This window comes from Polypterus senegalus, chromosome 16, assembly GCF_016835505.1.
Source record: "Polypterus senegalus isolate Bchr_013 chromosome 16, ASM1683550v1, whole genome shotgun sequence".
Lineage (NCBI taxonomy): Eukaryota > Metazoa > Chordata > Cladistia > Polypteriformes > Polypteridae > Polypterus > Polypterus senegalus.
The window spans coordinates 18,163,769-18,180,941 of record NC_053169.1 but is presented as its reverse complement, the minus strand read 5'-3'; the positions used below and the strand labels follow the sequence as shown (position 1 = coordinate 18,180,941).

Genomic DNA, 17,173 nt, shown 5'->3' with positions numbered 1-17,173 from the left:
ATAAAGAGCCACAGGGAATGAAGATTTCAGTACTTAACTCACCGTAATCAACAAATCTGCATAACAACACCAGTAGAAGCATGACGAGGCTGCACAGCATCTCCATTTTGACCGCATGTCTAAACTAATAACTAAAGAAAGTTAACATTACTGTCTAATGGGAAAGCAAACAGCTTTTAACATGTTAATGATACAAAATGACAAACGTATTGTAGCAAACAGAAGCACTTGACAAACACATGGGCCCAGTAGCTGTCTCTTTTGTCACAGTGCTCATTACAATGAACAGATGAATTATAAAGCTTCGGTTAGCTTGTGGTACTGAGCTCTTAAATTGATAAGAGTAATTTTAACTTTTTATTTTCTGTCCTCACCAAGTCTTTTTTTCAGTATCTTTTGCTGTCTTCCTGAGTCCTGGGGTTTTAATGTGCATGGACTAGTGGAATTGGGGTGGGTGATTCAGGAAGAAACCCTGTGTGTAGCCTTTGTAGCGGTCTGCCGCAATTCACCACAGACTTTTTAAATTGTCCCTAAACATGTACAGTATTCTTATTTGAGAATCCCGTCTGGCCCCACGAGACTAGTGTAAGAGAGGAAAATAAAAAGGAAGTCCAGTTAACAGCTGGAGAAAATTATTTCTTCTCATTCTTTTTTTCTACGGGCAGTCCTTGTTTTTGATGACCTTGGCCATCCTGGGCATTCTGCAGTATCATAACTATGGCACACATTATAAAATAAGATCTAATGTAGTGTCAATAGCTATTGAATCCTAAGGATCACACTTACTTTCATTTCAGTAAATTGGTAAAGCTATAATGTCTTAAGCCAGAGAAGTCTCTCTGTCTGTTATTTCTGAAAAGATTTTTTTGGCTTTTGCATAAAATTCTACCACACTGTAGTTGGACTGTTCCTGCAAAATTTACTGTTTCCATATGTATGTCTGGTAGGTACTTTACCCCATATGATACTTATACTGACAATTTATTAAGTGTCTGTCATTTCAATTGTTCTACAAGGTAGCCCAATGTTAAATTTTCTTGCTTAAAAGCCAGAAATATGAGGGATTTTTGTTGCAGCGGAGAACTTTTTTTTCCTGTCAGAGTCTAATTGATCCTGTGAAATATTCAGACTTCTGAAAAATGTACATTTTATTAGCATAGTATATTTAATTTTATACCTGTTTTTACAGGACTTGGGTAAAATGAAAGGCAAATTCAGTGTCCTGATGTGTACTAGTTAATGGCAAGTAATAAATCCTATTAAACCAAAAAAAATCTACAGAATCTGCATTCATTGTTTTTCTTAAGAACTGAAAATTAGACCGTGAATTGGACACAATAAGATGGAATGACATGGAGATATCAATAAATCTATCAATGACACCTTTCTGAATATGTCAAGTCAAAGTATTGGTGCATATTGTGTCTTTTTGAAAGAAGTTAACATTTTACTTGGGACCAAGATAGTAAGGCTGGGCTTTCAAGCAATGATTTATACCTGTAACTCGCCGTGCCCCTTTTTGGACGTTCGAATGTTGATAAGAGACTACTACGAATCTCATCAGCTACACAGCATGTTTATTGGTGAAATGAATGTTTGACATATTGATTACATGTCTTTGCATATTGTAAAGTAGTGTTCATCTCATCTTTAAACTGAGACTCAGTAGCCACAGAATGCTGCATTTAAATTTTATATTTTTGCTTGAGTTGGTAGCAACAATAATTTTTGTGGCTTAGGCTCCATATGTTACTTCAAAAACTGTAAAATATTTTGGTTAATGCATAAATAGTTAGAAAATTGAATGATAGTAATAGTTGCATTTTTGGGATTACCATAATTCACTTCTGTTGTAATCCTTTTCTGTTTTTAAAACGTAATCAACAATGGGAGTTCAACTAATAGCAAAAATTGGCGATAATAAAATTGGTTGAAATGGGTCATTAATGGAAAGCTTCAAAACTACGAGTATAATAGAATTTTTAAAAGAGTGTCAGGTTCTGGATTCCAAATAAGGTGTACACATGCTTCTGTTTAATTTAAGATGATTATACTTTTATATTCAATTATTTAAATCACTTTTCAACAAGCTGTAAAGGCAGCAGCCTTTAAATCTCAGTACTTTCAGAATGACATGCAAATAAAAAAACGGCTTCTGAATTAACCAGCAGGTTGCAAACACAGGAGGAAAATGACTAAACGCCATACATTATTTTTGTCTCACTTTTAGACAAGTACCTTTGTGTATGTTGTATGCCGTTTCTCACATTTGCTTACAGCAAAGCTCATTAAATGCATAAGTACTTTGGACAAATAAAAATGGGCTTGGTGTGCAAAGGTTTTCAGAGTTACAAATAAGTTAGACATGAACATTAAACCTTGCTTTAGCTCATGTGTTTGTAGATTCCATTCGGCCTTAAGTATTACTGCAGGGTTATTAAACACTAAGTTGATGGCTTTACATTAATTGTAGGAACGCGATTTGTTCAACACAATCTGCATCAAGATTAAAAATATGGTATATGATGAAATAAAGCAATATAATTGTATCTGCTGAAAGATGCTATATGAAATAGAGATTAACTGATTGCTGCTGAATAGTTGAAACTAACTGTACTTTCTATGTTTTTATTGTGCATTTAGAAGACACTGCTGTACGAGTTACTTGTGGGAAATTAAAGATTTGTTTTTGACTTTTTAATTTTCAGACTTTTAACTTGACCTTTTTAATTCAATTTTCTCTTTTGAAGTGTATTCCCTGAATTGTATCCATATCGTAATAGTTAACAATAAGCGAGATAGATGAATTGTAAATAACAATATATGTGAGAGAATAACTTTTCTCTTTAGGAAGCTACTCCGCAAACAATTTCAAAATAAAAATATCACATTAATCTTAGGATGACAAATGATTCATCTAAAACTCAGATAACACATGAACAGATCATGTTGGGGATGTCTTGATTGACAAATAAAGAATGAAACAAGTAAATTGCAGCATGTTCGATTAAGATATAGGTGAAAAGCTGGAAGTAGTTAAGAAAATCTGCAGACACAGTGTCCAAGGTCGAAGAATTGTTTTATATATATATATATATATATATATATATAATATGCAATAGAAATACACTATCCTGCAGAAATATGATTATAAGAGTATCACAGCTAAGACTAGTCAGTTTGCTCATTTTCTTTCACTCTGATTGGCCTCACTGTTTGTTTCTGTTGCTTGTTGAGTATTGGAGCTTTTATGTTGCTGGCAGTCTGCTTGCCTTCAGGGTACTAATTTCTATCTGTTGTTACAAGTTTGTGGGTAAATTCAGGCCACTGTTAATCAGTGATTAGAGATTTTGTGTCCTCTGGCAAGGATTTTTTTCTTGTTTAGTGGACAGGCAGTATTTATGTTTTAATCCCTTCTGTTTTAAATCTCCATTTTGTTAGTTGGCAAGTGTTCATCAGAACTTTTTCATGTTTGTATGCAATGTGTTGTAGTTTAACAGGGTTTGAATGTATAAACCATTTGATTATTTTAAAACACGTTTGGTAAATGTATGATACTAAATTTAATCAATAAAAGTTTGGCATTTTTAGTGTTCACCTTGTGATGTATGGGCTGATGGCTTACCCAGAACAAGTTCCTCCTTTTGAACCTTTCATCATTTGAGAACCCACTAATCCAGGGTTATTTAAAAAGTCATTCCTGGAGTACCACCTCTGTTCTATCTTTTGTTTCATCCATACTTTTAATCTCTGAACTCTACTTTCTGAATACCCATTTTAATAGATCATGGCATTTTGTTGTTATAAGATTTAGCATTTAAGGTTTCAGAAAGTTTTCTTGTATTTTTCTTTTTCTTTTCTATGGAATCTACCTACAGTTTTTGTACTTAACGCTTACTGATTACTATTCCTAAACTTGTTTGTGAAAACTTTGGTCTAAATTTCTTTTTTCTAGAGCATCCCAATATACAAGGAGCTAGTTAAAGTCTGCATATACTTGTTGAGGTTTTTTGCTTTTATTGTAACAAACAAATGAATTGTTTAAATCAGGGTCTCTTAATATGGTTCACAGGTTGTTGCCATTGTGTCACAAGTTACTGTTGTATTTAAAGGTAATGGGCCATGGATGGTTTGCAGGATGGGTTGTGGTCAGTTGCTGTGGATTGATTAAACTATCAACATTACACTGACTATCGTCCTCCATAATCCAAAGGGAGAGTCAGTTCACTGACAATCGTTTGGTCATTCAACAAGGAATTGTTCTCAAAAATACAAAAAGGGCAAAGTTGGGCCTACACAAGACATGCAACACATTGGCAGAAAATTCTTAAAGGGTTGATCACGCCACATGATTTATTGCAGAAGAGTAGCAACCAGTAAATTTTCCTTTTTGTGTATCCCTGCAGCATTTAAACTGTACAAAACACAATTTAAGTGCGTACAGGGAAGCAACACAACAAACACCAGGGATGGAAACTTTTCTAGGTCTGCTATGTTGGAATATAGTTTTCTTCCGTGAAGGCTGACCAGTCAGTGAATAAGACTTAATGACACAATCCAATCAGCGAAGGGATACATAAGCACAAAGCAAATGAAGTGTGATTAGAGTCTGCATTTTTAAGTCTACGTTCTGACCTGTCCACATCGCAATACTGAGTCAGCATTTTCAAAAGTTTCTGGTTTTGGAGAGTGTATTCAGAAGTCTCCAATTTTGGATGGTTAAAAGCACCAAGGTACTGTGTACAAAAGGCGAAAACTTTTTAAAAGAAAATGTATGGAAACACAATAAATACTACTTTATGGAAGTACCTGTTGCTTTGATTCTGTTTGCCACATTTAAAAAAAAAAATCCTGTTTACTTTGATATTTACCTCAAATTAATAAATGAATGATTTGACAGATGCTTCGTAATTTACAATCCATAGTCTGAAATGTATTTTTCTTCCTGCTTACTTTGGTTAAACATTGGGTTTAATGTCATTAAGATACTAAAATCAGTTGTGTTGGTTTACATACAGACAAAACCTAGAAATGTAGTTATTTATTACACAATAATAATTTTTATTAGTTAAGTTTAAACATAATGGTGATCAGTCACCTTTAATGATAAAAACAGATTCTTCTTGGGAATGAGTTACACGTAAATGTCTGACAGAAACCTGGCGAGTTTCTAAGCCTACAACACACATGGTCCACACCAGGCATTATGGTATGGGGTTCTATGGATTACAGTGCTTATTCCAATCTAGTGCTGCAAAATTGTTAGTATAGATATGCTTCCTTCTTTCTGACACTGGCTCCCTGGTAACACTGGGGGTGGAGTGGTATCTCTGAGGCTGAGGCTTTTATCCGGAAGATTGCCGGTTTGAATCCCCGTCACTGCCAAAAGAGATCCTACTCTGCTGGGCCCTTGAGCAAGGCCCTTAACCTTCAATTGCCCCAGGGGTGCTGTACAATGGCTGACCCTGCGCTCTGACCCCAAGGGGTATACGAAAACTAACAAATTCCTAATACAAGACATTGTATAAGGTGAAATAAAGAACAAAAAAAAAAACCCACTTGTGTTATCAGATCTATTGGTCTTCTTTGGAACCACATGGACAAGGAACAATTCTCTTAGTAATACAAGAGAAATAACACATTTGACAAGCAGAAAATCAGTTCAGCAGGACAATTCCAAGCAGCAATTACACACCTAACGGTTTTATGCTGTCAGTTTCCGTAATCGCCAAAGTAATTCAAATTGAACAAGAATCTGGTGTTTTTTCTTTACCCACATTTTTATATAAGTGCAGTTGTGTGTGTGTGCGTGTGTTTTTTTTTTTTTCTTTAACTAATTAATACTCCAGGCCAATGCTGTACTATCAAAGGACAAGACAGAGCTCAGACAATGGAGGAGAGAGAGAGAGAGACAGACATCTGATTCTGGAACTGGCAACACTTTGTGTTCTCCAATATTCCTTTACCACTAGTACTCAACAATTTGTGTTGTCTTTTGACTTACTTTGGTGTTTATCATCTAAAAGTGTCCAATCACTCTTTCAACAGGACTAGAGCCTTCTCTGAAAGGAACAACCAAATATCCCTCTCTGACTCCTTTTACATATTGTTGAAAGAGGAGTATGATCAAAACCCCTTCAAGTAGGTAATAGTGGCCTGTTGCAAGTAGGTAATATTGGCCTGTTGTTATGCCATATTCAGTATCTTTGACTTAGATAATACTACAAACATTTCTAAAAAATCTCCCTTAAACTAATGAACAAATCCAAAACTCTATATTACCTCTGCTTGTAGTATTTGATTTCTGGTATGGTCCATATCAAGGATATGGCACTAGGTTAAAGGTTGGGAAGGAGTGCAGAATTCATTGCAGGATGTATACACATCCTTAAGCTCAGCCATATCACATCAGAATAGTTTAACATCACCAACATAATTTTAAATATGTAAGGGAAAGGGCAGCCATCAAGTACATGTTAAGAACTGCAATTTAGGTCCCATTACATTTGAACAGTTTTGCGAGAGATTGAAAGAGGCAATACAATTCAAAGATGGATGCAAATGAGCAGACAAACCAGAAACTAACACAAAAAGCACAGAAGGAAACAAATATTCTAGCACTAACTTTTTTTGGAAAAAAGCAAAAGGGTCAAGTTTGTTTGTTTAAGAGAAACACTATGAGAGGATTGTCCGCAATCCAATGCTGCATAAATTGTTAATCTGCACTTTGCAAAAGACATCTACAGTATACGTGTTAGAATTGGACTGTTGTAAGCAATCATTTTAGTTTTAAAGAAGATGCTTAAGCCTTGGAATAAAGTTTAAAAAATGTATTAGAACTTGAGCCCTCTTTTGGGGTGTGGCATTCTGTTTTTCTTTTTAAGAAAGATACTGCGAGTAAACCAAGCAATTTCTGCAATTATGAAGCAGGATTTAAATCATGTTCTATATTCTTTTTTTGGTGATTGTGACTTTTCTGCCCTTTTTATACTTTTAAGATAAAATTAAAATCATATATTGACGCATTTTCTGTGGCCTAAAGTCAGAAAGTCTGCATTTGAAAGATGTGGCATGGAAAGAAAACCTCTACACAAGTACTGGTGTATAGAATATAGTAGCACAAATCGTCTGATTAATCTTTGATACATTCATGCTTCCTACTGTCTTTTTTTTTTTTTTTTTTTTTAAAGGTACTCCTACTGTTACAGTTTTTATGCTTGAGTTTTTAAAGCTTTTGCACATTGACATCCCAGTAAAGCCACCGCCGGATATAGCCTTTATTAAATATGCAGTATGAACGTAGTAACATGCTATTACAATATTAAAAGAAGCTCTTAAATAAAGACCTATATTAGTAATACATTTATTTGTCTTTCAGGGTTGGCTTATTACTTTAGTAGCAATAATCTAGTCTTTGTTCAGTTGTATTTTGTCTGAAACCTCTTTATTTCACTTACTATATTTTATATTGGTCATTATAATTTTATTGTCTATTAAAGGAAATGTACATGATATTGCTGCAGAGAACAAAAATGTTGACAGTATTCAATTGATAGTGAGAGTGCCAAAAAAAAGTACTATACCAGCATTTAATTAAACGCCATTGATGATTATTTACTGTTGTGCTAGTTTGATAGCTTATGAAACAAATGTGTGTCTCTTAAATGAAGTAAGTTTGGAGATGAAGAGCTTGGTTCTCCGACCAATCCCTAAACATCATTTTAGATAAAAATTTTATGTTAAGCACTGGTTACTGCAGGTTATTACTACTTTTGTGCTGAAAGTATCTTGCAACTATTTGTGTTCACAGTATTGTAAAAACCCAACTTTAAATTGGTAATACATGGTGCAGAATTACTTTTTCTTGAATAAATAGATAAACCCTACCACTAAAATATTCAGCAATCAATATTTCACTATTTATAACCTTTTATTTGGCTTATTCCATTACTTAATGCACCTTACAAGGTCAGAATAAAATTAGGTCATACTTTCATTTGTGTTCTGTTATTTGTAAAAAGAAATTTCAGGGTGCTGTGGTTAATTTATTTTCAGTAGCATTCATTCTTCAGCATGCCTTAACATGTTAAATGCTGGTCTAGCTTGTTTTAAGATGTGTATTCTAGGCTGCGTATTTGGACTTTAAATGAAGACATTTATTTCTTAGTATGGTCACATTAGTACATAGTAACATAAATGTTTTTTATAAATAAAAATGACTGTTTTTTCCTGATGTTGTTTAATGAACTGCTTCCCACATACAGTAAGCTGTATTTTGATCTCTGCCAAATCAGTAGTGTGTTTGATTCACAGAGCAACTTCTGAATAATTTATTTTTCTAAGACACAGGTGGGACAGTGCTTCTCATCTTTCACTTACATATGTTTTCTTACTAGGCATGCAGCTAATGTAGTGAATTTAATTCACCTTTAAACTTTTTCTCTAAACTGGTATCAGTGAAATGTCTTTTTAAGGTTGATCAATTGTTGTTGTCTTGTTGCCATATTTATTGCCAGATTTTTATTAGTTATTAAATAATATTCCCGGTTACCTAGATTAAAAACAGTCTGGCCTGTTCATTTCAATAGGTAGCCACTAATTCACATATTTTTTTAAAAGAACGTCAATGTCTCTTTTTCAAATTCAGATTTGTTCCAGATTCCTATTTTGTGTAAACTAAGGAGCTGAATTGACTTCAATTCACAATCCATTAATTTTCATTAGAATTTGAGTGATTTATGATTGAATGGAATATAAATGATTTTGGATGATGTTTTTGTTAAGTGCAATTGAGATTTAAATGTTGCCTATTGCTGTTCAGATACTATATCACAGCATGAAATCCAAGTTCATCCAGGTATTTTGTTTGTTTTTTTTTTTTTTACCCATCTTTGAGGGCTACTGCTTTCTTTGTTTTCTGCATGAGACTAGAACATCACACTGTGCTCCAGATGTGGTCTCACCAGCACATTATAGAGTCTGTATTGTAATTTAACTTGATTTATGTTTAACACTTTTTACATTATAATTAAATTTTATTATTTGTTTTTTTAATTGTTTTTGTTGTCTTAATAAATATGAACCCTTCTCAATCTTTCCCAAGTAAATAATAAATGTTAAAGAATAGTGGCTGTCTACTTTGATGTGATTAGCCTTTCTGAACATTTTGCACGTATTTACATGTTAAATGTCACACCCTATTAAGCCCAAGCACATTATTTTTTAGATTTCAACATGCATAATGTATGTATAAGAGAGGTGTGGAAAAATAGAATACTTAATGTCCCCTTCCTTTCTGTTTTGTATATTATACAACTGTGCATTAAATATTGTCAGCCTCTAATAATAATTTGTAACCTCTAATATTAAAAAATAACAACAAAACACACAAGCTGTTTACTTATGTTAACAGTTTAGCATCTGGCATGAAAGCTGTGGATGTAGTGCATGCACTCATCCTTAGCCTGATTAAAACTATGAAGGAAATGGAAAAAAGTCATTGCTGGTTAAAAGTTTCAATTTCAACACTACATAATAAGTGTCCAAATGATGTGCTATTTCTTTTTCTTTTTTGTTTTTTTATTTTGCTAATCCTTGCATGAAATAGATGCATTTTAGCTCTTCAGTTTTCACCATTAATTTGTATATGTTGTTTATGTATTTTGGTACTAAAAGCATTTCATTTAAATGCTACATACAATAGGAATGTTGTAAATGTAGAATAACCTTTATGGTGACTGCAGAGGTGTATGTAATTTCTTTTGTGCTGAATATGGATATTCTTGCAAAAGCTTTGCAATGGCCTCTTTTGTGAAGCAACCCAGTCCTCTTTAAAAATACATTCTAGAGACAGACATAATAAAATACTCATCAAATGGTTAGCTTATTTTTCTGCTAGATCATTTTAGCATTTACTGTGAAAGCTGTAGATGTAGTATATGTGCTCAATCTTAGCATGATTAAAAATCATTAATGAATGGTGGAGAAAAATCATATGTCGTTGAATAGTGTCAATTTTAATACTGCGTTACAAAATGAGTACTTGGTGGAGGTTTGAGTAATACATTTTTCTTTTCAAATCCTTTCATAGAAAACATGAAATTGTGATTATCTGCTTACATGATCAATATAGAATTTTGCTTCTATATATTGAATCAGTACTCTGTGATTACAAGAAGCAGTAACACGTAATGGGACAAATGAAAATATGTGAAGGTGCAAGTCTTATAAGCAATCGGTAACATGTTCATTCTCATTTGTCAATTAAGCATATTAATATACTCCTGTGTTCCCAAAACAGTAGCACAAAAACACCATGAGGAAGGAAGTGACTTTTTTCTACTTTCACTGTTATGAAAATGAAACTGTGTGCTGCCACCACCCTGCATTTGAACATCAATTTAAAAAAATACCCATTTTATTTACATTCTGCCATTATCAGTAACAATCTCCTTTTAGCTATGTTGTTTTTGCACTGTGATTTGCACTATCAGTTTTCTTTCCTCTATTTAAAAACACAGATTTGATACATACGTTGCTGATTTATTTCGTTAACCTTGCACATTATATTTTATATTTCATTAACCTTGACAAATATTTTCCAGGAAATTTGCCTTATGGTCAGTTCAGGTGCATATTTTTTCCTCAGAGCCACATGATGCCTTGCAAGGCCAGCATTACATCACACAGCTGTATCAGCATTGTATCATGCATGCGTACTGTAAGATCACTGCTTGATCTGCTTTCCTTATTCGTAATGTCACAATCCGATTCAGCTACATGCATAAATAAAAGAGAAAACGTTTTTTTTTGACGGTAGTGCTCATAATATATAAGACTAATACCTGCACTTCATCTCATATCTGCATTACATGGCTAATTATGCATGCATTTCCTCCTTCTCTGTTAAGTTTAACACATCTTGTGGAGCTTGGGGAAAATCTGAAAATTTCTGCAGTTTCACTGAACCCATGGTGAAATGAACTCTATGGGGTTCACTTATCACTGGCATTTACATATGCAATTCTAGGTAATTGTATATAAATCCTGAAAGGTGTAACAAAGCTGTGTGGAATCTGACATCAGAACTAGTGATTTCTTTTAATGTATTTATTCATTTACATAAAATATGTTTGGTAAGCAGCAATGTTAGTTCTTTGTATCAGCTATATAATTATTTTGTGTACAAAGATGTACTTGAAATATGAAAGACTATATAAATAGGAAGCAATTCACCACAGGTTGCTGTTTTCACAAGTTGAAATGAGGCTGTATGGTTAAAAAGGGAATAAGAAACCAAATCTGCCACATTTCAAAAGCCATTTTCAAGCCCATTTTGTGTTTGCCATACTGTTGCTTCCATTGAAACAGAGAGTGAGTTAGTGTGTGTGTCTGTGTGTGTGTATATGCACAGCAAGAGCGTAAACATGGGGAAGGAAAATGTAGCAACACATGCTGCACATATGAAACTCCACTTCCCAGCCTTTAAGCAACCTCCCAGCCATCTATATAAGCATGAAGTATAGAATTTGCAAAACCTCCTTATCATGCTAGACCTTCTAGGGGTATAGTCTGATCACTGTGACCTTCTAGAGCTTGCCAGAATGCAATAAAAAGTTGCTAACATTTTCAATATGCCAATTTTTAGATGCTATTTACACATTTCTGATTCATTATACAAAATGTTTACCAAAAGTTCTTAGATTTTAACATCTCTAGTAGAAACCAAAATTGGATAGGTCATCAGTCTTTCACAGGCACATTAATGTAAACTCGCATTTGCAAGTTAGAATTGGTAGTCAACCTAAAGCAGAGGTAGTGCTACTGACTTGCAGTAAGGAGTTCATGGGTTCGCATCCTGGGTACCGCCCGATATGGAGAGCACTAGTGAGAAAAGCACTGTATAAATGTAAAGAATTAATTATTATTAACTTGCAAATCCTTACAGTATGTTGGACAAATACCTGGAGAAACATTATGTTGACACAGATGATATGTTTAAACTCTAGGACTGACAAGGCTTAAATTTGATTTTGCCAATGAAGGATTAGTGCTAACCACTGTGCCACAATAATTCCTGCAAGAACTGCAACATCAGTAAATTGAGGTAAAAGCAATTACACACACTATTCCAATGTTTCAAATGTCAAGTTGCCTTGTAGTTCAAGTAGCAAATCCTAAAGGTGGTCAGATTTCAAATGCTTAATGCAGATAGGAACCATGCAGGTACAAGTGAAGTAAGGGATAAAGCTAGAGACCCAGTATTATCCTCTGCAATTAGATTCTCATTCTTATTTTTTTCTAGGACAGGGTAATTAATAAGTGAAGCTTCAAATTGGTTTTATGTTGGCTCAGTAGTTAATGTTATATTCAGTGCTTAATTTTATTGTGTTTTTGAGGTTAATTCAATAAGGAAATTATAACCATTGTAGATTTAATGCATTTCTGTTGGTCTTTGCATTAGGTGTACATGTGCCGACTAAATCTGTATCTGTACTTCTTAGTTTGTACGTCCAGTATAACTAAATGCTTTGAGCATCTTTTCTTTTTCTGAAGCAAATAAGCAAGAAAAGCGCTCTATGAAGTCATTAGTATTTAAAAACAGGTTGATGAAGATTTGTTGTTAACAGCAAAATTGTCAGACTGGTGAAAAATGTTAAAATTAAAGAAAGGTTTCCTTTTCTTTAGCTTTGTTTTGTACTTGATTAATAATGTATTAACCTCAGTAAGTAACATTTTATTAAGAGTGGACTTTTCACATAAATGAATGAATTTCTTTCTATGTATAATTGGCGGTCCAATAAATGATTAGTCCGTAGAGTAAACGAGCCATCAAGTAGCGTAGTCCCAGAATATTTATATGGTGTCACAGACGACTGGGGTTCTGATCCAGCAGGGACGCCTAAAAGGACCGGAAAGTTGCAAGAATAGCTTCCGGGCCATGAGGGGGCAACTGCCCTGGAGCAGGAGAGGAACACGGGAGAAGAACAAAGAGCTTCTGCCCTGTTGGGACCCGTGGCCACCGCCGGGGGCGCCTTAAGCCTCGTAGGACTCGGAAATAGTTACTTCCGCCACACTCGGCAAGATGGCGGAGAAACCTGCCAGGGACGCCCGGAGTGCTTCCAGGGCAAAGGGTGGCACTTCCGCCACACCAGGAAGTGTTGCCGGAAGGACGTCATCAGACACCTGGAGCACATCCGGGCAGGAATAAAAAGCGCCGCCTTCCAGCAATCTGAGAGCCAGAATCAGGAGTGGAGTAGGACAAAGCTCCCAGGAGGAGACAGGCGGCCAAGGATTGAGAGAGAAAGGACTTTATTGGGGTGATTATTGCTTTGTGCATTGTGTGTTGGTGTTCGGGATTTTACTCCTGTGATTATTGATGAATAATAAACGTGTGACTTTTTTAAAGATGTGGTCTCCGACTGGTGGTGTCCGGGCAAGTCTCACAATGAGCTTTAAAATTTAAAAACATAATACAGCATATTTAAATTAAATACAGTACATTTCTTTAAAGTGCCAAATCAGGATTCTTAATTTGTGTTGAATGCTTCCTTTATGAGATCACTGTCAAAAATAAACTTAGATAAAAGTAAAGGTTTGCTGATGTGGATTTACTAAAGCTGATCTTGTATACTATGAGAAAGCATTTAACATCGGCTACTTTGGCACAATCTGAGTGAAAAGGGAATTTTGATGCCATTTAACATACTCCATTGTAGATTTGATTTTTCAGCGTTTCATCATTAATCATCATTTATTTTGAAGTAAAAGTGCTCTGAAATTGTCAATGAACTGTATTTCAGAATGTGTAGCAGTTATAGTGTCTGCTTCAATAGTATAGCCTTAAACCTCTAAGTCAGGAGGTGTGAGCATTATAGACAATTTACTCAGAGCCTAAAATGCACTTCATGTAATCCCTAACATCCAATGATATAAGATGCTACAGTTTGTGTTTCATTTTAAACCTACAATTCCAGTAATGGCAGATGGATCTTTAAGTGCTCAAGTTGTACAACCTATGCTTTATTAGGCAAGAAGCAACAGAGGGGCCTAGGTAGTTATGCGGTGTGTTGTGTACCTGCTTGGAGTTCAGCCAGATTTTTTTATTACTTGCCTGAGGAATAGTACAATTACTGCTTAATAGGTTCTGGTTTCCAGTTTAATGCTGTACTGTAAAACGCTGAGCCCCATGTTCTTTTACATTTGTGCAGTGCATTATCCATTTCTATAATTATAGGCAAGGTGAACTGTGTCAGTGCTTTACAAAGGGCTACATGAATATTACTTTAGAAAGCTTAGTGCTCAGAGCTTCAGAATATGTGGCTTATTACATGGTCTTGTGTAATGTCAAAACTGAGTGCTCTATAGAGAAAAAAAATTCTTACATTGGCTAAATCCCTTGTGGTCTCAGTGATAGCTTTTGTGAGATTATATTTTTATTAATTGAATTGTGGTGACAGGCTCATTTTAGATTGGAGTATCTGGTGTTTAAACTGTTAAACATTATGAAATATGCCATGGGCCTTCTTAAATACATAGCTCTCTTCCCTGCTGTAAACACAGTTGTTGGGCTCATTCCTCACCTGGTTGTTAGGATTGTGTACGTCTTTTGTATTTAACACTCTTGAGCGTTGTATAGTTCAGCGTTGATTCTCAGTTGCAGAATTTTATGTGAAAACTTTGATCCAGCAGAGTTTAGAATTTATATATGAAATGGAATGAATATCTGGATTCTTAAGAATTATAGTTTTAGAATATTAATGTTTTATGCCTAGAAAGGGGAAGGTTAAACAGAGATTTAAGTAGGCTTTACAAAATATTAGGCCATGTGAATGCCAAAGATATTGTGAACAGGAAAATTGGTATTTTTAAAAGTATGTTGGAATGTTAATTTAGGCTTGGATATAAACCTGGCACCCACTACTCCCAGCATAGTTTCATTATTTTAAGCGCTTAAGCAAGCTCTTTGTCTGTGCCTCAAATATCTTATTTGTCTCCCATTATATAGTAATACACTCTTTATTGGGTTTTGAATAGATTCTTGTTTTGTGTTTTCTTAATTTTAAAAGCACACTATGTTCAGTGGTTGTTTATCTATTTTATATTTTTGTGCTCAAACTGATTCCTAGAAACTCCTGCACTTGAACACCAAACTTTAGTGCTAACTTCATTTTTTAAGTCATATAGCCTTTATTTCTTTACGTTTTTATCTAGCTTTGCATTTGAGAGCTTAATGTTGACGTCAGAGCATGTATTTTTAATTTGTTGGCACTGGCTGTTTTCTCTCAGTTAATGTTCAGAAGTTAAATGTATAAGCAGTGTCTACTTGCCTCGTTTATCTGCCTTTTGTTAAGAGGAATTGCATTTATTATATTTTTGATTTTTCTCAAATTTTCTCTACCTTCTTTTAGTTTCTAACAGGGAAACTGACTTTGTTCTCACTGTTTTGTTATCTCCTTGTATTTCAGGTTATCAGTAACTTGAGGTCACATGCCAGAAGCAGAAGACTGTATAACATGTATTGGGTTGCATACAGTCATTAACAAGGAGGAATGTACCCAGCAACATGCTTGGTTAAACAGGTGAGGTGATATTTTTTTTCTTTATCCTGTTTTCATTTTCAGATCTAGAAGATGGTAATTACACATTGCAAATTGTTTATCTCAGTGCACACAAATATTTTTGATAGATTTGTAATTGGAAGAAGGGTATCTTCTATTTATATTATGTACTTTAGCACTCTTACTTGCCAAACTTGTGCTACTGAAATAGAAGGAAATAGTTTTACTATAGGAGGAGTGTTGGATACCAAATTTAGTAAGGCGTCATCTTTGCACATTAGTGACGTTAATAATGTTTATTTTTTGTTGTTTTGTCATCTTTTCAATTTAAAATATTGGTAACAAGAACTAGACCGTTGTCTGTTTAGTGAAGCTAATTTGACTATTTTTTTTAACATAACTTTTGCAATAATAATTACTTAGAATAAAATGTTACTGTCTCTGATGGGCAGCAAGTTTAGAAAATAAATGTAGAAATGGAAGGATGTTTAAAATAAGAAATATTAAAGCTTGATGAGGTTTTTTTTGTATTTTTTTTTAAATACATTATCAGTATTTTTATAGCACCGATTATGTAGAGCATCATCACAAGGGGCCATACAAAGAATATAAAATACTACAAAAATATTAAATTGAAATATTTATTAAAAAGTGATTAAAATTAAAGGTAAAGTAATTGAATATAAATCTTAATTTTAGTAGTAGTAATTAGAATAGAGTGTCATTTATGCTGAGATGAGCTGGAGCCAGATACTGCACTGTTCTTTCATTGCATCCACTTTTGTAGTGGTCAAGAAAATGTGAATCTAGGTGGATTTTAAATAGTGTTAACAGTGATTCAAAATACTCTTAATCCAATTATAATATGTCTACATAAATAGTGCATTATAAATTAAAACCTTTCTTAACTGAATATTATCTTTTTATTTAACACAAATATTTTTATGGAACATGTTCTGGGACACAATATCATCTCAGTTATTTAAAAGTGTGTTTTTTTTTACCTTTTTTTTCTTGTTTCTCTTGTCTGTATTCAGAAAAAAAAAGTATTTTCAACACAAGCACATTAGCTCATACATTTTGAATGTTGAAGATTTACTAGCCTTTAAAATATTTTGTATACATTCAAACTCCAGTAATACAGCATGTTAAGCAGTACCATAATCAGTATTCGCATTTATTATTCAAGATTTTATTGAGTGAGACACAAACTAATTTCATCATGAGGATTTATTTTTTCTATTGCTTACGGTGCCTATGTTGTCCTCAGTAAATACTGTTGTTGAAAGCTGAGAAAAGATAAACCTTGACGGTTCTCTACACACCCATTAGAGTCCAGCTCTACTAAGAGTCTGGCCTTTTAGGTTATATGCTAAGTACCATTTTTTGTGAATATATGCACAGCATTTTGTCAGTGCATATATTTTTACATTTTTCCATTTGCTTGTTTACATTTACACCTGTATATATTCTGTAGCCATCTAATAAGTATACCTGTTCTTGCCACTTAATTGATTGTTCAGCTAGTGACAGCATCAGGCAGGCATGTTGAAAGATTCAAGTGGCTTTGGATGAACTGTTCAGTTAGAGAACGGTTGCTAACCATTTTAAAC

General features: G+C 34.1%; 1 protein-coding gene across 1 annotated transcript in view; it reads left to right on the top strand.

Annotated features, from left to right (window-relative positions):
• tjap1 (tight junction associated protein 1 (peripheral)) overlaps positions 1-17,173 on the top strand; it is a 79,686-nt gene that overhangs the window by 18,524 nt on the left and 43,989 nt on the right. The window contains exon 2 of the mRNA XM_039737930.1: positions 15,468-15,581. The gene's annotated coding sequence lies outside the window, so the exon portion shown is untranslated. The remainder of the gene's footprint in view (positions 1-15,467; positions 15,582-17,173) is intronic.